The sequence below is a fragment of the Zea mays genome, chromosome 1 (assembly GCF_902167145.1).
Source record: "Zea mays cultivar B73 chromosome 1, Zm-B73-REFERENCE-NAM-5.0, whole genome shotgun sequence".
Lineage (NCBI taxonomy): Eukaryota > Viridiplantae > Streptophyta > Magnoliopsida > Poales > Poaceae > Zea > Zea mays.
Window position 1 is genome coordinate 136,613,041 of NC_050096.1, and position 24,179 is coordinate 136,637,219.

Here is a 24,179-nt window from a genome sequence, read left to right on the forward strand (position 1 = left end):
ACTCAACCATCACGCCCGCAATGGCGAAGCTACGCCATGATCTCGGGGGTCCGTGACCCGTTCCCAAACCACCCCGCCTGGCCTATATGGGCGCGTCGAGTGCAATCGTTCACCCCCTATCCACTTGTGACCTGCCATTACTGCGCCGCTCCGTGAGAGAAGCAGCTTGGGGCAGGTGCGCCATTACCGCCGACCCCGCGTCTCGGCACTACCTCGCGATAGGTGCCGTTGAGCCATCCATTTTTTTCCAGGGGCGCTTCGGGACAACTCACTGTCGGTATCCCCAGGCTCGCCGGGCGGGATTGACAACCATTAGCGCACGGATTCGTCATCGGAGTCGGGCCCCGCTGTGGCCGCACTCACTATTGTGGCCTAGAGTATTCGTGCTACTAATCCTGGTAAATGTTTCCCTGTGCAATTCGCCTTGTCCTCCAATTCGTGTTACCCTGGTCGCTCGCGGGGTTAGGCAACCAGACCACTGAATGACCATTGCCGGAGTGGGATAGGGCAGCGGCGGTGAGATTCATCGCTGTGCTTTCCCTGTGGGTTGGGGAGGAGTGTGGCGTGCCGTTGATCCGCTGATAAACATCCCTGAATAGCGCACACATATCCATTCACCAGAGTTTCCTCGGGTCATCGGATCGGGATCCCGTGGGCCAGGATGGATCTAGGGCACTTTGAATCAACACCGTAGATCCCTAATCTAACGGATTCAACTTCGTACCGGTTCACAGTGGCACAGATCTAATCTGTACCATTCACTCGCGATCGCGCGGCCGAGAATGCATCATACCGTTTCGGCCATGTAAATATTCCAAGTAGCCCTTGCAGTTCTTGCTTATCAACCCACAGTCCATTGCAACAGTGTAATGAGTCTTAGGAATTCTTACGCTATAGCCCCCGGCTTACGGTTTAATTTTGTGCACAACCCAGAGGAATAGAAAACCTGAGAAAATCAATTAGAAAATGATTTTTAGTATTAAATTAATTGCAGAAACTCGTTTAATTCCTAGAAAATTCATTTTAACTCCATTTTAGTCCATTCCAGTTCATATAATTTCGTAATAATGTTGTTTATCACTTAGTGTCACTGTTTTAACACGGAAGCCACATCAAAATTGTTCCCTTAATTAATCTTGTACCAAACACATAAATACTTTGGGAAAACCATAACTTAAAACCATAACTCCAAATTTAATGATTCTTGTTCCTATGATCTTATTTTAATATGTATATTATTAATATGTATTTTGTATACATTTTTGGTGTGATTTTAATTTCCTCTTTATACTATGCTTGTTTGTATTGTGGCGAATAGAAGAGCCAGTGGCTGACGATCCCGGTGTTCAGCATGTAGAAGTTGCTGAGCAGGAGCCCATTGAAGGCCAGTTATGCCCTTGAGCACTTTTTACCCAATAATGTTCTTTATTATCACTTATCAATGCATAGGTTTAATTTTGATGGGACCCAATAGGTCACCCTAGACTGGTTATCCTTTTACGTTGTTCACCCCTGAATCAGTTGGGTAGTTTTGCTATGCTTTATATGGTTTTTGGGATTTATATTACATTATGTCCATGTTCCAATTATTCTGTTATTTTATTTATTATTCATGTCAAGATCATTATTTTTAATTGGAACATGGAGCTTAACTTGAGAAACACGTGTCACCACAAGGGTGAAATGGGACACCCTTGGCGAGTCAACTAGGAAAGCTAGTGGAGGACTACCTTACCCAATAGGGGCAAGGGAAGTAGGGGAGTAGGCGTGTAGGGAGGTTCCCGGGTTCATTTTGCTGCGATAGTCAGACCGGGGATTCCTGCGTTGCTCTTCCTAGAAACTGTAGCGGATTTTCTAAAGCTAGTGGAACTAGGTAAAGGCCTCGTAGTGTTGCCCTGCCTCGCTTCCTTGGTAGAGGTGTATGAGAGTCGCGATCCCTTGGCAGATGGGTGGCATGACTTGTGGGTACAGGGTACAACCTTTGCAGAGTGTAAAACTGGTATACTAGTCGTGCTCGCGGTCATGAGCAGCTCAGGACTCTCGCATGATTAAATTATGGAACTAAAATTCAATTTGTCATTTGCATTGCATGGGATTTATTATTAGTTTTGTTCTTTTCTTATTATGGTTTGGTATTTACTTACATCTAGTAATTGCTAATAAAATTGACCAACTTATTAAAGCAATGCTCAGCTTTAACCCCTATTATTGATTAGCCTTACACTTCACGTGAACTCCCACCTTTGGTGAGTTCTTGCACATTATTCCCCACGACTTGTTGAGTTATGATCTTTTGTGAGCTCACACTTGTGATATATAAACCCCCCACGGGAGAAGAACAGGTGGCCCAGGAGGAGCCGCACAACGAGGAGTTCGATTTGATCTAGGTGGCGTCTCCCAGTCGACTTTATGGAGCCAAGGATGTTCTTTAGTTCGCTTTATATTTATCCTTTATTTTGTAAGACTTCCGCTATGTAATAAATACTTTTATGATATTGTGACATTTATCTCTATACACTCTGTTATTATATGTGTTGTCTTCTTTGGCGCATATATGAGATGCACCCGACTTTATTCCTTAAATTCGGGTATGACATAAGTGGTATCAGAGCAAATGTTGACTGTAGGACGAAACCTAGATAGAAATGAACAAAACCCGTACCTACTTACTTTACTCTGATTCTTTCTATACTTATCTTGATTCTGTCTCACCTTTTGTTGTTCTACTCTGATTATTCTTATCTTTTCTAGTCTAAGACAAGATGAATTTCAAACCTTGGAATCCTACATTTATGACTTTTTTAAGATATAGGAGACCTAAGACAAAATTAAAACTATTTTCTCTAATTTAAAATGTTGGTTGATTGTTCTGATGATAAATGTCTGATTTGCTTCTTTGATTGATCGAAACATTATAGTTGGGTATCTTAGCATGTACCACCATAAGGTAATGTATTAGCTTTATTAGGTGACATACTATTCTACTTAGCTAATAAATCCCCCATAGTAACATGCCTCGTAATTACTCGCCTTGTCTACAATTATTTCTTTCTTACCATGTGTTTCTAACTCAGATGGTCAATACCAGGAAGGGAGGAGGAATTGATCTACGCCAACCCATTCAACCGAAGGGTACTTAGACAGCAACAACAATAAGCAGAGATGAATCCTCCAAATCCTCCACCAGTCGGAGTTGATCTAGCAGTTGCAGCCCAGATGCAGATAATGCAACAGATGGCTGATTCTATGGCAGATATGCACGCGCAGATGCGATAGGAGCGTCAGGAGATGCGCCAAGAGAGAGAAGAGATGCGCCAAGAGCAAAGGGCGTAACAGTCGCAAGCACCACTGCCACCACCACCTCCACCACCACTTCCACCCCAGGACAAGCACCAGGTCTAGCAGAACCGCCCGAATTATTCCAGCTTAAGTGCCCAAGTCACGCCTTAGAGGCCGCAATACACTTAAATCAGAATAACCCGTCAGTCCCTCAGATCTGGTATGATAAAGCCACTTATCCAGGATCAAATACCACTAGCTCACTTGAAGGTGAGTCACAGAGAAAATACAATAAAACAGGAAACCTCAAATTAAAGTACTGGAGTTATTACATGAATAAGAGTTTTTCAAGTAAACTGAAATAAGTTCATAATTTTAATTGCAGTGGATAGTCAATAACGTCGAATGATGAGGAATAGGGCAAGGCCTAGCCCACTACTCCTCCTGCTCCTCTCTTGCTGGAACAACATCCCACTCGACCGTCCAACCCGGTGGCAGGGTGGTAGGCCAAGTCATACCATCAACCATATCCTAAAGCGTACATGCAAAAATTATACCACAAGCAAGGCTGAGTATACTAATACTCAGCTAGACTTACCCGGCGTGAGGAATCTACTCCTCTACCTCTAGACCATCCAGTTGTTTGGCTGAGGGGTTTGGTTTGCCAAAAGCACTAGTTGAGTCTAAAATCAATTTTAGCTTTTCCAATTCTAGTATCATTAATTTTAACTAAGTTTGCTCCTTCTAAAGCATACATGGTAGCAATCATTTAGTACAATCAACATGTTGTCTCAAATCAACCTTATTTCACTCTTTACTCAGTGCAGTACAAGGGGTCAAGCAGTCTCATTAGCTGCGAGAAGCAGACAATTCGAATCGAGTTTTTTAACCATGCAAGGTAAACCTAAAAACACGACATGTAGGGGCACTCCGTCCCACACACGTCAACTGTCCCCATCGATCCCCCGTTCGTGGCCAGGGCTCACCACCATGGCATACAATGCTCCACTTACCCCGGCTGCCGCCGTGCAGTGACCGCACTTGTACCCACCATAGCTAGCATGGGAGACCTAGTCTCAGGACAAGTGAGGGGAAAGTTCGTGCCCAGCTTCACTCAGGTACTAGGTTTACCGATTACCATATTTCCCGACATCCTTAGTTCCTTTTTCCTGTCTCATGGACAAGGCATCCATCCTGGATCCAAGTCCATAGACCTTCGTAGATCCCGTTATCAAGATGAATACAATCAATTCCTGACCTCGCGTGAGTGCTAGAAAAATCACTCGACTTCTACCGAGATCCTAATTAGCAAAGTAGCTACTCGACCTAGCATACTAGTATCCATCTCAAAAAGGAATCCTGAGTTCATGCAACTAAGGGTTTCAAGCAACTCCTACACTTAAGTACACATTACAAGCCTACAAACATTAATTGTAGTAAAGTAGCATATATAGACTGGTTATGCATAAAACCGGGACTTGCCTTCAAATGATGGGGCTACGGGGAGATCCTCTGTGGCAGGCTCGGGAGCTGGCTCCTGATCTTCCTCGTGGAGAGCTCCTTACTCAAGAATGAGCACGTACTCTCTGTCAGCGAGGTTACAATCTAATGAATGCAATGAGTAAGATATATGTATGGCATGATATGCAATTTAATAATTATAATTGGATGGTGAATGATTAAATTAATAAGGTAAAGCTTAATCTTACTACTGGAATTTTTTGGTGGTACACTTAGCCATTTAGGTCAAGTTTAGTTAGGTTAAATAGTCAAATTATTTTAGTGTTCCACTGATTTCCTTTTTATGTTTTAGTGAAAGTTTATTATAATTCCTAGCTGAATTCATTGTGGTGAGATTCATTATTCTTCCCAATTTCTCTCTTCTTTCCCTTTTCTCTTATGTTTTAAGGCGGGTTTGAAATACAATCTAGTTTTATAAATTTTCAAAAATTCTGTAAAAATTACAGTAGCTTCTCACTGGTGTATAACTCTCTGCCTCAAAAATTGGGGCTTAAAAAGTTAAGGGTTCTCTCTATACAAAATTATCAAATCTTAGGGCAGAGGGGGTGCTTTGAACTACAACTCTCCTCTAACAATGAATTATTCCCAAAGGTTTATTTTTGCTGGCATTTAGGTGTAATAACTTGACTTTGTACCAATATTTATTCACTAAAACTTATTGGTTATTTTACTGTGATTTCCTAAAGTTTTTGGCCAAAGGGGTGCTTTCTACTACCACTATACTTGAAAATGGCAAACAACAGATTTCTAATTTTTCCTACCTTCTTCTTTGTGCAACAACAATCATTCTAGAATTTGGCAACTTTTTGCTTAAGGAAAGAGGGGGTAGAAATTCTTGGATTATATGTCCTTTTTCATGGAGTAGGGGGTAATGGGTGTTATCTTATATTTTGAATAGGTTTTGTTTTTTTCTCTGGTGGTCTACTTCATCAATAGTTGGGTAAAAATTCATTTGCCTACTGTTGCACAATTTTAGACTTTCTTATGATTTAATTAGAACATGGGCCAAAACCATATTTGAATTGTTTAGCTCACTTATTATGAGGGGTTGGGGTGTTTATTATTTTTGTATAGGTGTTCTAGCAGTTAGGAGTCTACTAAATTTTTCTTACCATTTTTGAAATGGTCCTTATATTTTTAATTATGGCTTTTCTGGATTTCTTAGTGCCTAATAAAATAATTAACCTTGGGTTAGCTCTGGACTAGGGTTCTTTGTATTTTTCCCAGGTTCCTCGTCACTTAAGTATACTAGGAAAAATATGCTCCCTCTCTATTTATTATTTTCCACTACCTTTCTTAATTTTCTAAGTTTTGGACATATATAGTTTTTAATAGCAAAACTTGATTTAATCTTATATACTGGGGTGCTTAGTATTTTTAAACAGTGCCTAAGTTGGGTATGTATCTCTACAAATTTTCTTAAGCCTAGCACAGAAGCATCTCTATTTTTATTTATATTAATATGGTTTGGGAAGTTTCCCTATTTAATTCAAAACTCTAAAAATTAATACAGGAAACATGGGGTTCAATATTTTTGTTTGAAGGTTCATATTATTTTAAATCCAGCAAAATTGGTTTGACTAATTTTGGATAAATATTCTTCAAGTTATGAATTTCCTAAGTTCTCTGTTCATTAAAAAGAATAATCAGAAATGGTTAAATGGAAACTAACTTTGCATCGGGGTCCCTGGCGATTGTTTTAAAATTCCCTTACAGACTAGTCCTCGGGTCACTATTCAAATGTGCCACTGACAGTTCAGAAAACCCCCTGGGGTTTTGCTAAACCTAACCCGAGGTCCTTCTCCCAAATAAACAGTACCCGCGGTAGAGGAAAGGGCGGAGGGGCTTACCGGCGGCGAGATTGCTCCGGTGAGGTGGTCGAGGGCGTAGGGGAGGTCGTGACGGTCACGCCGATGTGTGGATCGTCTCCGGGGATGGTCGGAGTACGCCGGTCCACGTGCGCGGGCGGTGGAGCTCGTCGGCGGCGAGGGCTCCGGCCTATCCAGGGCGGTAGAGTTCAATTAAACTGGTCAGTGAGCTTCACTAGGTGCTAGGGAAGGCATGCGCGCGAGGAATTGGAGAATGGCTCACCGGATAGCTCGGCCTACACGCGGTGGCGGGCGGCTGAAGTCCGACTACAGTGATCTTGTTGTTCCGGTGAGGCAGGGCTTCGATCCTTGCTTGGAGAAGCTTCATGGCTCCTTGGGGAAGCTGTCCAAGGGCTCAGTTGAGGCTGAGGGTCTCTGGAAATGGCTGGCCGCGGTGGCCAGCGCTCGGGTGGCTCGGGCGGGTGCCGCAGAGCTCGCCGGAGGTAAGGATGGTGTCTGGTCAGTGAAGGTGAGTGCGGAGTGAGGTGAGGCGCGTTTGGGGGTGGTCTTAAAGGCGAGAGCGAGCACGACCGAGGGGTGGCTCTGACACGTGCTCGGGGTGTGCGCGGGCGAGCGCTAGTGCGCGCTCTGGCGCCTGGGCACGACGCCGAGCACGAGGCAGTGCAGAGAGAGGTCAAGTTCAAGCGTGGATTAGCTCCAAATCTTTGCGATTATGGCCATGATCTCGTTGAGAGATATCTTCCCCTGACATTCCTTTGTCGTTTGTGTGTGGAGGCTTATGGGTTTTGCTGACTGGAGCCAAAGATATGGAGTGATGAAGTTTGGTTTGTCTCACTACTGAACTCCGAGAGGAAATCCCATATTTGACGTGTCTAGGGCACGAATCTCGATGCCATCTTCACATACATTGTAGAGGGGTTAGTTTAGAACAATTTTGTCAATGGGGACTTAAGGATTTGAGCTAGGGATCAAGGTGAACATGCTCAAGTTCTAGGTGAGGGCTAAAATTCAGCAATCTGAATTTCAGATTTTCCCTAGAGAGCTTTCACTTGGATGGCCTTTTTGGGGATTTTAATTGATTATTTTGGCCAAACTTTTATAACAAATATTGTATCTTAATTAGTGTATTTCAACTTTTATAATTGGCCTAAGCCATGATTCCATGTTTTTCATGGTCTTTTTACCAATTTCTTCCATTCTACTTAAATGGCCTAATTAGGGTTGTTCTAGGGTTTAAACATTTTCCCATTTTGAATGCATGATATGATTTAGGCATGAGTCTTAGGACAAAAGAATTAGTTGAATTTTTGCTATCAAGTTTTTGGTGTCTTTTGCTCAATTTTATTCACATGAAATAATGGTTCTTGAGTTTGTAATGAGAAGAACTCTGGGAATTACTGGGGTGTTACAGCCTCCCCCCCTTAAAGGAATCTCGTCCCGAGATTCGGGTCGGATTCCTTCGGGGTGAAGTGAAGGTTAAGGCTTGCTTGAATTTGGTGGTTTGTTCATTAATGTTCTTCTTAGTAAACTGTTCTTCAAATGTCATCTTCTTTGCAACTTCAGAAGGAAGTCCTCTTAATTTTAGCCTTACAACTAACTCCTTTTATGTTAAGGTCATTTTCTTATATTTAGATTCAAAGGGCAGGGGGAGGGGTTGGGCATGGTTACGTACCAATTTCCTTAGGTAGACAATCGGGGAAATTCGAACGTAGAAATTCCTCAGTCTCCCAAGTAGCCTCTTCCTCTGAGTGATTGCTCCTTTGGATCTTATACATTTTGATCGATTTAGCCCGCATTGATCTTTCTTTGCAATCCAGAACCTTGGAAGGGTACTCTTGGTATGATAGATCTGGCTCTATCTCCACTTCTGGTTCTGCTATGATCTCGGTCGGCAATCGAACACATTTCTTCAATTGGTATACATGGAATACATTATGGATCGCAGACATTTTTGGAGGTAACTTCAATTTGTATGCCACGGGTCCACATGCTTCCACGATCTCATAAGGTCCAATGTAGCGAGGGGCTAACTTGCCTTTGATCCCAAACCATTGCACTCCTTTGGTGGGTGATACTTTCAGATATACAAAATCTCCCACTTCAAACTGGAGGGGTTTTCTTCCCTTATCATGGTTCCTTTGAGCAGCTTCTAGATTTTTCCTTATTAGTTTGACTTTCCTTTCGGCTTCAGTCACTAAGTCAGGTCCAAAAATTTCTCTTTCTCTAGGCTGAGACCAATTGAGGGGTGTTCGACACCTTCTTCCATATAGGGCTTCGAAAGGTGCCATCTTTAGGCTGGATTGATAACTGTTGTTATAAGCAAACTCTGCCAAAGAGAGGAACTTATCCCAGTTATTGCCACAATCGATCGCACAAACCCTTAGCATATCTTCGAGAATTTCATTTACCCTTTCGGTCTGACCATCAGTCTGTGGGTGGTAAGCTAAACTCCTTATTAGCTTGGTTACCAAAGACTCTTGCAATTGCTCCCAAAATATGGCAATGAATTGGGCTCCTCGGTCAGAAACAATGGTTCGGGGTAACCCGTGCAAACACACGATTCGGTCAATATACAGCTCTGCATACTTCTGAGCCTTATCGGTGGTGTGCACTGGAAGAAAATGTGCCACTTTTGTCAATCGGTCCACGATGACAAAAATTGAATCATGATGTCGAGAGGTGTTGGGCAGACCCACAATAAAATCCATGCTGATGTCATCCCATTTCCATGAAGGTATTGATAGGGGTTGCAAGGCACCAACTGATTTCAAGTGGCTTGCCTTTATCCTCTAACATGTGTCACATTCTGATACATATTGGGCTATCTCCCTCTTCATTCTGGTCCACCAATACAAGGGCTTCAGATCATGGTACATTTTGGTGCTTCCTGGATGCATGGAGAATTTGGAGAGATGAGCCTCATCCAATATTTTCTTCTTGAGATCCTTATTTTTAGGAACCACCAATCTGGCTTCAAACCATAATATCCCCTTTTTATCTTGGCGAAAACACTTGTACTTCTTTGTCTTCTGATGGAGGTTCTCCTTAATGATTTGCACTCCCTTGTCATTGAGTTGGGACATGATTATCTGGTCTCGCATAGTTGGCTCAACGGAAATATGAGACAAAGCACTAGAAGGAATCACTTCAATCTTCATTTTCCTCAACTCATCACACAGGGTGTTGATGCGAGAATCCATCATCACACAGTTGCATTGTGACTTCTGACTCAAGGCATCAACTACGACATTGGCTTTCCCTGGGTGGTAGTGTACCTCCAGGTCGTAGTCCTTGATCAACTCTAGCCATCTTCTCTGCCTCATGTTAAGATCAGCCTGAGTAAAGACATACTTGAGGCTCTTATGATCTATGTGATGAGGACATCACTATGAGTACGACTACACCAGCAGCACCTCCACATCAAGGGCCAATCACTCGGGCCCATGCTAGAGATCTTAACTACGTCATGCTACTGAAGAATGAGGGCCCAGAAGAATAGATGACCAGCCCAACTGCAGCCCATAGTGGATGACCTAGGGTTGGCCGCCCCTAGGGGCTATGCCCCCTCTCTATTTATCCAGGAGCTGCACCTCCTTTGTTCTTCGAGTTTTGTTTTACGTTAGCTTTAGCTACTCTCAAACACGCGCAAATCAGCGTTGTCTTCGTGTATTCAGAACTCCACCCTCGAGTAATAGATTAGATTGCTCGCATCTTTTTCTTGTTCATTCTTCGATTGCACACAGGAAACGATCTTCGTGATCATGCCGATCTCGCATCAGCAAGGTCGGTAACCACAGGGAGTTGGTTCAGCGATTGCATTGGCGCCTCGGGCTTGCTCGTCGTAGTCAGATCGCAAGGGTCATCTTCCGCCAAATCGGAATTATCTCCACTCGCCAAAAGATCGGGCACCTCAGCTATATCACTGTGAAGATGTTGCAGTGGGTTCCCATCAAATAGTGTCTCCACATCTTCAATGCATGAACCATGGCTGCTAACTCCAAGTCATGAGTGGGATAATTTTGCTCATGTGGCCTGAGTGCTCTTGATGCGTAGGCAATGACTCAGTTGTCTTGCATCAAAACACAACCCAACCCAGTCCAGTGCCAGAGGCATCACAGTACACATCAAATGGCTTGTTGCTGTCGGGTTGTGCTAACACGGGTGCTGTGGTCAGATGCTGCCTCAAGGTGTGGAATGCATCTTCGCACTTCTGACCCCAGTCTCCCTTCTTCAACAATTCAGTCATGGGCTTCGCAATTCGAGAGAAGTCTGGAATGAATCTTCGATAATAACCAGCTAATCCCAGAAAATTGCGAATCTGACGATAATTGTTGGCGGCTTCCAGTTCATCACCTCTTGTACTTTATCTGGATCAACAGCTATGCCAGCTTGAGAGATAGTGTGACACAAGAATTTGATTTATTTCAGCCAAAAATCACATTTTGACAGTTTGGCATAAAGACGGTGCTCTCGTAGACGTTGGAGCACTACATGCAGATGACCGACATGCTCTTCTTCATTCTTTGAGTACACCAATATATCTTCGATGAAAACCACCACGAACTTGTCCAGTTCAAGCATGAAGACAGAATTCATCAGATACATGAAGTATGCTGGCGCATTCGTCAGCCCAAACGACATCACCAAATACTCATATAGCACATATCTGGTTAAGAAGGCAGTCTTCGGAATATCACTTGCTCGTATCTTGATCTGATGATAGCCAGAGCGAAGGTCTATTTTGGAAAATACTTTGGCTCCGACCAATTGATCGAAAAGAACATCAAAACGAGGCGAAGAATACTTGTTTTTATAGTCACCGCATTGAGTGGGCGGTAATCTATACATAGCCTCAAGCTTTCATCTTTCTTCTTCACGAACAAGGCTGGACATCCCCAAGGTAAAGTACTTGGGCGGATGAAACCCTTGTCCAACAATTCTCGCAATTGCTTCTTCAATTCTGCCAATTCAGCGGGTGGCATCCGGTAAGGGCTCTTGGAAATAGGTGTCGTTCCCGGTTGCAACTCGATGGCGAATTCAATATCCCGGTCTGGTGGCATTCCTGGCAATTCATCGGGAAAAACATCTGCATACTCACAGACCACTGGAATCTTTTCAAGGGTAACTCTATCATAGCAAAAGCACATGATCGAGTAGAGTCTTGGCTGGGTAGATACAATGCAAGGTCCCTAAAGGTAGGAGAACGGATTTCCAGAGCTCTGACAGCTACATCCAACACCACTCGGTGTTGAGTCATCCAGTAAGCTCCGAGAAAGATGTCCATACCCTCTAATCCCAAAATCAGGAGTGTGGTTTTGAAGATCTTACTTCCCAGTGAGATAGGCACACTTCAATTTAATTGGTTTGTTGCAATTTTGCCCCTAGGCGTTGCTATCATGAAAGACCCTTTTGTATGATAGAAAGGCAGTTGGCATTTAACGCTGAATTTCTGGCTAATGAAGCTATGAGATGCACCAGAATCCAACAAGATTAATGCAGGTTGATTAAAAACTGAAAAGATACCAGTCATGATGGGGGCTCCTTCAGGTAACTCCTCTAGAGTAGCGAAATTGAGCTTCCCTTGCCTGACTTGCACCTTCTGCTTCATTCCTCTTTCTTGATTTGGTGCTGGCATCTGCCTCTGCTGATTCCTTGGGCAATTCTTGGCATAATGGCCCACATTGCCACGCCCACATTGCCACAAGTGAAGCACTTGTTCCCATTTCCCTGGTGGAACTGCTGTTGCTGCTGAGGTTGATTGTTCCATGGGGTGGGAGCTGGAAAGCGGTTGGGTACTGGCTGCTGTTGAGGTGGCCTAACCACCCATCTGCCTGCCTACTGCTGAAATCCTCTGCTCTGATTATTGGATACAATCCGGAACCTCTGGAGTGGAGCGGAGGGTCCTGACATTGGTGGCTTCCTCTTCTTCTCTGACTGGTGAGCTACAATATAGTCCTCCTGTGATATGGCTAGGTTGACCAACTCATTGAAGCTATCAGCCTAGACAGTGTTGAGACGCTCACGCAGCTTGGTGTTGTTACCCCTGCGGAAGCGGTCTCTCTTCTTTCCATCAGAGTCAGCGTGATACCCCGCGTACTGGCACAGGTCGTTGAAGGCCTGGGCATACTGCAACACAGTGCGGGTCCCTTGATTGAATGCAGGAGCTCATTCAACTTGCGGTCAAGAATCCCAGCTGGAATGTGGTGTCCCCTGAAGGCAGTCTTGAACTCCTCCCATGACCCTGAAGGACATCCTCCACTATTACCCGTTGGCAAAGACGCAATTGGCCTAGTTGGCCCAATTGTAGTCGGACGGCGACCGTGTGAGCCTCAGAATTACCCCACCTCGATTAACTTGGGAGGAGGAAGCCACTTTAAAAGGGAGAGCCACCCTTCCCCCATTGGACTAGTCTTTTGGGGCGATTGGGACTTTCCCTGAGTTGGGTGTGCTTAATGAACTGTTGGGCTCCGGGCAACCCTAATTTGTTGGGCCTGGTGTATCATCTGGTATCAAAGCTAGGGCCCATTTTAAGAAGGTGGGAATGATGAGTACATCCTCCACTATTACCCGTTGGCAAAGACGCAATTGGCACAATTGTAGTCGGACGGCGACCGTGTGAGCCTCAGAATTATCCCACCTCGCTTAACTTGGGAGGAGGAAGCCACTTTAAAAGGGAGAGCCACCCTTCCCCCATTGGACTAGTCTTTTGGGGCGATTGGGACTTTCCCTGAGTTGGGTGTGCTTAATGAACTGTTGGGCTCCGGGTAACCCTAATTTGTTGGGCCTCGGCCAACCCCACCTGGGCTGGGTGTATCACAAACATATCAAGCAGATCATAGACAAGGGGCTGAAAATAAACGTCCATATCACTACCCGCAGAACATCGACCAGGAATTAAGACAAACAAGATAAAATTTGAATCCTTCATGCACATCGATGGTGGACAGTTGAGTGGAATCAATATGCCAGGCCAAATACTATAACTAACATTCATTGTCCTATATGGATTGAAACCATCTGCAGCAAATGCTAGGCGGATATTACGACTATCCATAGCAAATTCTGGATACTTTTGATCAATATCTTTCCACAAGGGTGAATCGGCAAGATGCCTAAGCAAACCATCGTTTACTCTGTGTTCATCATGCCACCTTATGAGACTTGCAAATTTAGAAGAAACAAATAATCTTTGGAGTCTTTTTTTAATAGGGAAATAACTAAGCACCTTCCTAGGAACTTTGTACTCATGTTTCCCATCTATACTCTTCTTTTCTGATTTCCAACGTGAGACACTACATACTGAGCATGAATCAAGTTTTTGATGCTCCTTCCAAAATAGAATGCAATCATTTTCACATGCATGAATTGTAGTGTACCCGACTCCTACAGATTTGACCACTTTCTTTGCTTCATGAAAGTTTCTAGGAAGTGTCGAACCCTTAGGTAGTGCATCAACAAGTAAATCTACCAACAAATCAAAACTTCTATCTGTCCATCCTCCAAGAAGTTTGATGTGAAGCAAACAAACTAGGAAACGTAGCTTTGAGTAGTTTTGGCAACCCGGATATAATTCTTGACTATTGTCTTCTGCTAGCTTACGAATGGCTACCGTGTCTTCATTAGGTTCCTCAAAAGACCCATCATCCTCCATATCCCCTCCATCATCTAAACCACAAGCTAAATCCTTTAACAACTTAGATTCGAGTAGGATGCTTGCTAAACTCATAATCATTGTTACCATGATTCACAAAAGAGGACGAAGCTTCTCCATGTAAGGTCCATGTTGTGTACCCTTTTAGAAAACCATCACATATCAAGTGTTCTCGCACTTCACCGGCCTCTCTCCAAAATGAGTTAACACACTTCTTGTAAGGGCATAGAATCTTGTTTCCTATTGCTGAATGTCTAAATGCAAAAGCTAGAAAACCATTCACCCCTTGTTTATAAAACTTTGTCTCTCTACATACAGTTCCTATGTTACATATCAATATAACTACAGAAAAACATAAGAGTTGCTATGAAAAGTTGCTTTGTACCTAGCCTCATTTGTGATCCATGATTTATCCATACTCTTTATGTAGGATTTGAAACGACTTTCAACTCGAATCTAATATCATATAAGCACAAAGAACACAGTTGCATACTATAGTCATGTCCATACATAAACAAACCATGAAATAAACATACAAGCAATATTAAAAAGAAATAAATCACCACGCAAATTTTCTAAAGAGGTATAGAGCATATGCACATGAAAAAGAAATATCGATTTTAGAGGATCATAGACCACGCATTGGGTGGGAGAATAGGGTGGGAATTAGGTAGTGTTTGGTTCCAAAACCTATTTGGACTGAGTGGCTCGGTTCTAGAATATGAGAATAGAACGACTCCGTTTTGTGTTTGGCAGTCAGACAAGAGCCACTCTGTTTTTTGTTTGGTTCTAGAGTGAAGTAGAACGGAGCGATTCCATTCTGTGTTAGGTTCAAGAGTAAAGAAGAATATAGTGGCTCTGTTCTATGTTTGGTTGATGAGTGCAAATAGATAATTTTCTAATATGATAAGTGACATACCGACTAACGCTTTCACCAGACCTAGCAAAATTGGTGCCTACTAACCTATTCCTAACATTGTGGCCGATTGTGTGTAAAAACATAGCAATTTGCTGCTCAACACACATATGTATGGTGTCTTGTAATAGACCACGATTCCTAATAAGTTGACAGAAACGGAAGAATGATGATCTATTAAGTCTAAGCATATTAACACAAGTGACATCACTCTTCCAAATTTTATCATCAAGATACTCCATCCTTTTTCTATCTCTCATAAATTGGACCATAACTAATTTGTCCTATTGCTGCATGACCATGACATTTTCTTTTTCTAGATTCAATAACACAAGCCATCATTGAAAGCAACATATGAGCAGCAGCAACGTACACTACAAGCATATACTTCTTCTCCATCTATATAAAAAGGATAACATCACCAATTGAAACCACACATGCATGCTTAATTCACTTCTTAAATGAGAAAATAAAAAATATTATAATATCTTAAGCTCTGAAGTCTTTTCTGTTCCCTGAATACTTGCAACCGTTGCACCTGTAAAAAATGAAAGCGTTAGATGGTGCGGCTAGAGGAGAACACAAGGAGTCTGGAGATCTAATGGTGGCTGCTCGGCAAGAATGGACTTGTGGTGTTCTCAAATCACAAAAGGACAAAACCGCAAATCACAAAAGGACAACAGATCTAATGGTGGCTGCTCGGCAAGGAAAAAAATCCAAAAATCGCGGAGATCTAATGGCGGCACATGCGGCTAGAGGAGATGCGGCTGGAGAACATAGGGAGGCTCATATTCATCTTATCTCGTTGCAAGAGTCATTACTTATATAGGAGCTTGGATACTCACATAAAAATTTAAAATTGAACCTAGGTAACAGTTAAATAATTCAGACCTTGGAAACAGAAACTATGGAACTATAGAATACATGTTAAGGGACAATGTGGTAATATGACAACATGTGGAGGGCAGGATCTTTTTGTAATGTAAAGTTGATTACCCTGGATACATGCTAGCAACATACTCATAGGGCCTATGGGGTGTATATGTATTCTAAATGGTAAAGGACATAATAGAACAATGTAGTGAGGCAATCTTAACTGAAATCTTTGGCATCTAGATTTTACTTCTTTTGTTTTAGAATTCAGTTTTGACGGTTTCATCAGATGCAAGACTGTTCGTTTGGTGAGTTCTTGATATGTTTTAAGATTTCTGGTGAGTGATGACCTAATTGAGTTTGTAATGAAGGATCTATCAAAGTATGAATAAGCTAATTTATGTATAATATCAATGGAATTAGAAGTGGAAAATCTAACAAACCTTGTCTGCTACAGGTGGTGATGGCACATTTGGGAGTTGGGATCTGTTGGAAAAAACGCCGGAGAGAGCCGCTGTAGAGGGCCAATTCCGGAGAACGCCACCACTGTGAGCGCCGCGGGAGATCGCTGCGGGAGCCGCTGCTACTGGGAGCAAGGTCCGCCGCCGCGAACAGGGGATGCTGGGAGTGCGGGAGCCGCTGCTACTGGGAGCAAGGTCCGCCGCCGCAAACAGGGGATGCTGGGAGCAAGGTCCGCCACCGCCGGACGATGCGAGGGCCACCGGCCAGGATCGCCGCCGCGGCACCGCCGCGAGCAAGGGATGAGGAACCCTAGCGGACGGAGCTCTTGCCTGGTGAGCAACGAAAAGAAGGGTACCAGAGGTAAAAACAAACTAACCGGTATATATTTTTTTAATAACAATCGTTTGTGTCATCTTCTTTTGTAGCAACACATCCTTTTATAGCTACCCACCATCAGTCGCTCAGTTACCTCTATAACGACCGATCTTAAGTTGTTAAATTTTTAGACTTTTAGCGACCAACAGACTATCGCTACAAACATATGTAGCGACCAACCATCAGTCCATAACTTTTAGCAACCAAGAGTTGATACCTAATAAGGGTCGCTAAAACTCAACGGTCGTGTAGTGACACTACATGTGGGTCCACCCTGTCATATCTATCTTTCACCTTGTGCTAAAACAGAAAAGCGTAATGGTCGGCATGGGCCTCATCTGTACCTCGGATATAAAAGCTAGGCACCCATGGTACCCCGACTATCAAACCCTAAGTTTGATAGTCGGGGTAGTGGATCGGTGATCAACGGATTAGATCTAGGTTTCACTGAAGCGGTATGGGATGCGGGCCAGTGGATCGGTGATCAACGGCCGAGATCTGAGTAACCCAGCAATCAACCCCACGCCATCGATGTAGATCAGGCGAACCACATTCACCCTCCTGAACCGGATCCAAGGGTCGTGATCCAAACGAAAGGATACGCTACATCTTCTAATCTGGACCGTTTATTAAGAGATCAATGCCTAGGGTTAGCTTCTTCAACCCAGGGCAAGCACGACGGCGCAAGCGCCCTACAGCGGAGCATCGGCAGCGCACCCCCAATCCTAGTCTCCCGGTACTAATATCGTACGAAATTTAGTGCTATGTAACGGACCCAGAATGGTGAAGTTAGTGGTGGCGTCTTACCGTAGTATTAGGTCGCGAGGAACGCCCGCCCACGGACCAGGAATGCGGCGCACACCGGCATTACGGCTAGCACGTGTACGAGATGCTAATGCATACACGCGTTAGACGCCCCCAAAATGAAAAAAGCCTAAACATCAAATTCTAGGAGAAAAAAAATCTACAAACGTCCCACAAATATGATCGAAGTTCTAGTAAGTTACTCATAGAACATATTAGACAATCTAGAATTCAATCACAGATTATCCAAATAAAAAAAGAAGATGGACAGATTTGACCAAAAAACTTAATATTTATATTATTATGTTAATAAAGCTATGCAGTGATTGTCGGGTCATTTCGTGTATGTCTTAGGGTTGTGCTCCTGCCTGTCTGTAGACCACCAGCTTGGGACAGAAAGTGCCACCCTGACAGGTTTTAGTTCCTCATCGATACAGTTTAGTCTCTCACAGAGCTGCCGGGGACACCTTACCTTTTGCACCCTATGATGAGGACATCAACACCAACACGAGTACATCTACACCAGCAGCACCTTCTCCAGCTTAGGCACCATCTTCTCCAGTCCAGGTGTCACCCCTTCCACCTAGGCCAGTGACTCGGGCCCGTGCAAGAGAATTGAACTACATCATGCTGTTAAAGAACGAAGGCCCAGAAGATTAGAAGATGGCCCAACAGGAAGGCCTGGATGGGCGCCTAGGGAAGTCGTGAACGGTAACCGCGGTACTATAGCGCCGGCCCTACTGTTCACGCCTCTCCTCTATTTAGTCAGAGTCCTGTTTCATTTAGAACTTGAGTTTTGTTTTACATCTAGCTTTAGCTACCCCAGAAGACGCACAAATACGTGCTGTTCTCTGTGATTTAGAACTCCACCTCGAGTGATATTAAGATTGCTCGCATCTTTTTCTTGTTCGTTCTTCGATTGCGCACAGGAAACGATCTTCGTGATCAGTCCGATCTCGCATCAGCAAGGTCGGTAACCATTGGGAGTTGGTTCAGCGATTGTATTGATGCTTCGGGTTCGTTCACTCACCGAAAGATCGGGCACTCCAGCTCTATCACCCTACTCCGCGACAGTTCGATACCTTTTGCACCAACCCGCAGTTCAGGAGAGCTTGCTAGCACGTACTTCACAACTAGCTCTGCGAGGCCCAGGCACCTACTTCTTCGCTAGCACCTTTAGTAACAACTATACTACCACTGCTACAGCCACAGCTTCTACTTCTTCGCTAGCAGCTTCGATAGCTTTCGCTGGACCCCGACCTAGAGGCTTGCTGTGCTGCTGCGTGGAGGATCATGATGACACTGCACCCAGCAGCAGCAGCAATGCTCCAGTCCAGAGCCGACGAAACCCCACCACCCACAGCTATGCTTCGCTACAGTATTTGGCTATTCTTCGCTAGGCTGCAGAGCAAAGCAGAGAAGGGGGCAGAGGTGAAATGGAGGGCGGCGAGGACGAGGACGAAGGAGCCGTGCGATAGCTAGCCGGCCCTGCGCACTGCGATATACTCCTACGTACAGTAGCGTCAAGTAATATATGAATGCACGGCCTTGCTTCGCCCATTATCAACTGCTAGATCGTCGCGTCCACATCTTCCTCTCGCCTCGCTGCCGGCCGGCCGAGTGGCCCATTGCAAGGATGAGGAGCGACAACAAGTGCCTCAAATCAAAAAAAGTGGTCCACTCCAGACCTATTTCCGTGTCCGGACAACCAGCTTTTCCTGCGTATATAATATTCAGACACACGTCGTACAACCAAATTTCTACGCCTTCCCCCGCCAAATCATAAGTTATTCTAATTGATTTTATATACTATTAAATAAGTATCATTGCTTTTTACTAACTATATATTTAAAATCAGATGCATTTTGTCATGCATGCTCCTATTAAATGAGACACCCAAGTGGCGAAGTCGTTGATTTATTTATTGGATGTACTGCTACATACAGGGCTCAAATATTTCTACATTGTGACCAGGACATCAACACCAATACGAGTACATCTACATCAACAGCACCTTCTCCAGCCCAAGCACCATCTTCCACAGTCCAGGCGCCACCCCTTCCACCTGTGCCAATGACTCGAGCCCGTGCAAGAGAATTAAACTACATCATGCTGTTAAAGAACGAAGTCCCAGAAAATTAGAAGATGGCCCAACAGGAAGGCCCGGATGGGGCGCCTAGGGAAGTCGTGAACAGTAACCGCGGCACTGTAGCGCCGGCCCTACTGTTCACGTCTCTCCTCTATTTAGTCAGAGTCCTGTTTCATTTTGAACTCGAGTTTTGTTTTACATCTAGCTTTAGCTACCCCAGAACACGCATAAATACGTGCTGTCCTCTGTGATTCAGAACTCCACCTCGAGTGATATTAAGATTGCTCACATCTTTTTCTTGTTCGTTCTTCGATTGCGCACAGGAAACGATCTTCGTGATCAGGCCGATCTCGCATCAGGAAGGTCGGTAACCATTGGGAGTTGGTTCAACGATTGCATTGGCGCTTCGGGTTCGCTCGTCGTAGTCAGATCGTGAGGGTCTACTTCCACCAAATCGGAATTATCTCCACTCACCGAAAGATCGGGCACTCCAGCTCTATCAAGTGGTATCATATTTCCAGGTTGATCGGTGAGTTTATCGAGTGTTTTTTCTCCTACAGTCCACAAAACCACATAAAAATTTAGGTTAGACCTTATCCCAGCACCCTTTTGAGCCTCGCACTTTCTTTCAATAATCTGCATTGTTGAATTTGTGTGCTTTTCACGTCATTTGTTGCTGGTTGCATTGTGTTATTCCACCATTCAAACCCTAGCGTGCCGCCACCATATTCCGTTTGATCACGCCACAAATCGAGTCAACGCCGCTTCCTTATTTTTCTCCTTCGGTTACGTAAAAAAACAGAAAAAAACAAACCGAGTCAACGCCGCTTCCTTGTTTTTCTCCTTCAGTTACGTAAAAAAAACAGAAACAAAAAAAGAAAACGAAGGAGAAAGGATACAAAGCGGTTGTCTCATCTCGGTCGTTTTAAACATACCTTCCTTAAATCGGGCATAACTTTTCGCTCGGTTGTTCAAAAAATCTGAAATTTTTACAGGAGCTTGTTGACACCATTCTGAGGCCGACCAAACTCGCCTACGGCCTGTTTGGTTTCGATAAAATTGTCAAAAAAATTCAGGAAAATATAGAAAAAAATTCGTCAAAGTTCTCGCACGCTTTTCAGAGAACTTCCTGATTTTCTGTAGACCACATCTGAACTCTGTTTTAGGTGAAACTTCGTGTAGCTCCTATTTTGTTGCTCCTTGTGCTGAGAAAAATATCAAAAAATCATACAAAAAAGGAAAACAAAATCACCTGTGATTCCTACTAGTGCTTTTTTGGCCTCGCTAGTACAATATTTACGGTACTGCCATTCTGCTAGTTCCATCCGTCCTTTGTACTTGTGGCTAGCAATATAGTTTCGTGTTTTGCACTATAATTCAACTTTGCATTATTGTTTGATCGTGCTAATCCTTGACTTGAGTGCAGCCTACCCAAAACTCCACATATTTCTACGACGAGAAGGTTTCTGTTTCTCCAGGCAATCGCTCATCCAATCTTTCACCGGTTCCACCTGTTGGTTGCAGTTCACCACTGTGGCTTGGTAAGAACGGATAAGAACTTGATAATAGCATTCCATTGAGCGAGTTGTCACCACCATTTCACTGTTGTCGTCGGTTTTTCTCCTTTTGGTGTTTTGGTGTTTGCGCTAACTACGGCAGGAGCACACGACACGGTGGATGCCCAGTTGCTGGAAGTAAGGGGACAAGTTGATGGACTTGCTACTGACATTAGGACGATGCATGAATGGCTTGATTCAACGGTCATTTCGACGACCGAGCGTTTCAACCAGCTTGACCTTGCTCAAACGGCGACTCGCACCACACTCGACACCATCCTGGCACGCCTTGATGCGTTGACCACAAAGATGGAGCAGGACTATGGCGGTGACACTGAGCAGGACGATGGAGATCGTTGTGGTCGTGCACGCCGTGTGGTTCGTCATCCCCCTAATAACTTATTTTCTAAGATTAAATTTAAAATTTAACCTTTTAATGGTAAATATGATCCTGCTGCATATCTTGATTGGGAGTTAGAGGTTGAACAAAAATTTTCATGCCATGATTGTCGTAGAACCTCCTAAGTTATCGGGCCCACATGCACCTGTCCTTGTCTCAAAGACCTCAGACGGCTATGCATGTGCACCAAACAACTTAACAGGATCTGTCAGAGTGCCCCGAGGACCCCGGATAAACGACTTACCGCCAAGATCGCAGGATTAAGTAAACACAACCCACATACAAACATTTGCAGCGGAAATTCTTTATTACAAAATGGTTACAAGTTACAACATTTACATGTTATAACAAGATTACAATATATATCATCGGAGTGATTACAAAAGAAAGTGATTCAAAAAAATTACAATTTAAAATGTATAAAATATTTATAGGTTTTCAAATACATGCTAGCTTAAGTGACAATCCTCAATAAAGAAGCTAAAGATGGGATATACTTATATAAGAAGGCCGAGCCCACCGGCACTTAGCACCATCCACAACAGAACAAAAATATAACCTGAAAAACAACAGGGAATAAAACCCTGAGTACGCAATTACTCAGCAAGACTTACCCGACTAAAGAAAAGACTCTCAAGGGTATGCTGGATTTAAAAGGATTCAAGGTAAAGCTTATCAAATTTCAAAGACTCATTTTCGCAGAAAAGCTTACTAGTAATGGATCCTTATACAAAAAATTTACTTCACAAATTAAGTACTTTTCCTGAATCTAGATTTGCCTGGTCTAGAGTATTCACTTGTACTACACTAACTTCATTTTATCAATTTTAATTTCACTTGTTATCTACGCTGAAGGTCGAAGATCCAGTCTTCATATCCGAGAAGTTCGGCGATCCGAATCGATTAATACCCAGCTGGGGATCTCCAACCACACGATATATGTAGCACTTAACCCTTGCATATGTCAACTCGCCACCGGGGTTCTCAAGACCAGAACGGGTTCACGCGACCCGAGAGCACAGCACTCCACCGTCCAGCCATTGGCTTGGTTGGTACACGTTACTCTCGCCATGGTGCCCGCCATGTTTCCGAGAGTACAGCACCCCATCTTCCAGTCTCTTGCCACGGAGGGTACAAGCTACTCTCGCCATCTCTCCACTCCCAGTGCGTGCGAGCTGTTCTGGTATTGGTCCGACCGAGGCTAAGCTTACCCATGATGAGGCATGTGGCCAGTTAAAGGGTCCTAGATCAGCAGGCCAACAATCGAAACGGTCCTTAATCGACACAGGCGGGCGACCTTTCCTGCTCAACGTCTGGTCTCATTTTAGTTAAACCATTTCCCAATCCTTGGTACCTGACAGAGGTACTTTTTCTGGATGTTGAATCCATCATGGCCATATGGATTCACCATCCCAATTTCTTTTTCACAACAATTTCCCATATCCCGTGTAACACATCATCTTTTTAAAAGAAACAACTTTTAATTATCTAAGCAGGGCTAAGCATCTTTAGTTCTCTTTTATAAACAGGAATCAAGGAATAGTAATCAAATTCCAAGGAATGGCAATGCATCAATTGTTTTTCATCACTCAACTCCTATCACCTAATGCAACATATAAGTGATAAAAGTTTTATAACAACAAGGAGGTGGCAAATGCATCGGGGCTTGCCTGGAATAACACTAAGTCAGTGTTGGTTAGACGACGATCTCTTGATGATCTTCCTTGTCCTGGCAGTTGATCAGGCCATCCATCCTTAACTTTATCCATCAGCATCACCTTACGAAGAAACCCGCGCTTAACAACATCTTGTGGTCGACTCGGTTCTAGTCCTCCATATCACGTGATCAACTAGCGTACCTGATGAGATGCATAATGCACATGTCTAAACATAAGGAAGAGTAACACAACATATTACACACAATGACGAGGCGTTGCAACACTCGTGAGAAAATACTAGACGCCAACAAATGACTAAGTACAACAATGACGACCACGAGTCCTAACTCAAACATCTAGAAATAGCAAACTATACATACCAAGTTCAACACTCGAGTTCCTCCTGTTCAACTTAATTTACTTAAACAAGAAATCACAACTATGCATACGCTCTATATTTCCCTAAGCTAGAGCATACCTCAAACCTAGACTTTGTCATATCATTATAAATAATGGGACAACTAAACAAACACTTTATGGCGAGGCACTTCAACGATCATCTAATATAAGCACAACAAATACTTAATACCACCACAATATCTACAAACAAAAGAGAGGAAAGAATCCTTCCATGTATAACTCAATGGACTAGCACACAAGCACTGCTACGGATCATGAGATTATCCCAGAGCACATCTGCTAAGGACAAAGAATCATTACCACTAATTTATTTATCTAATTTACTCGCTAATTCAATAACAGGAAA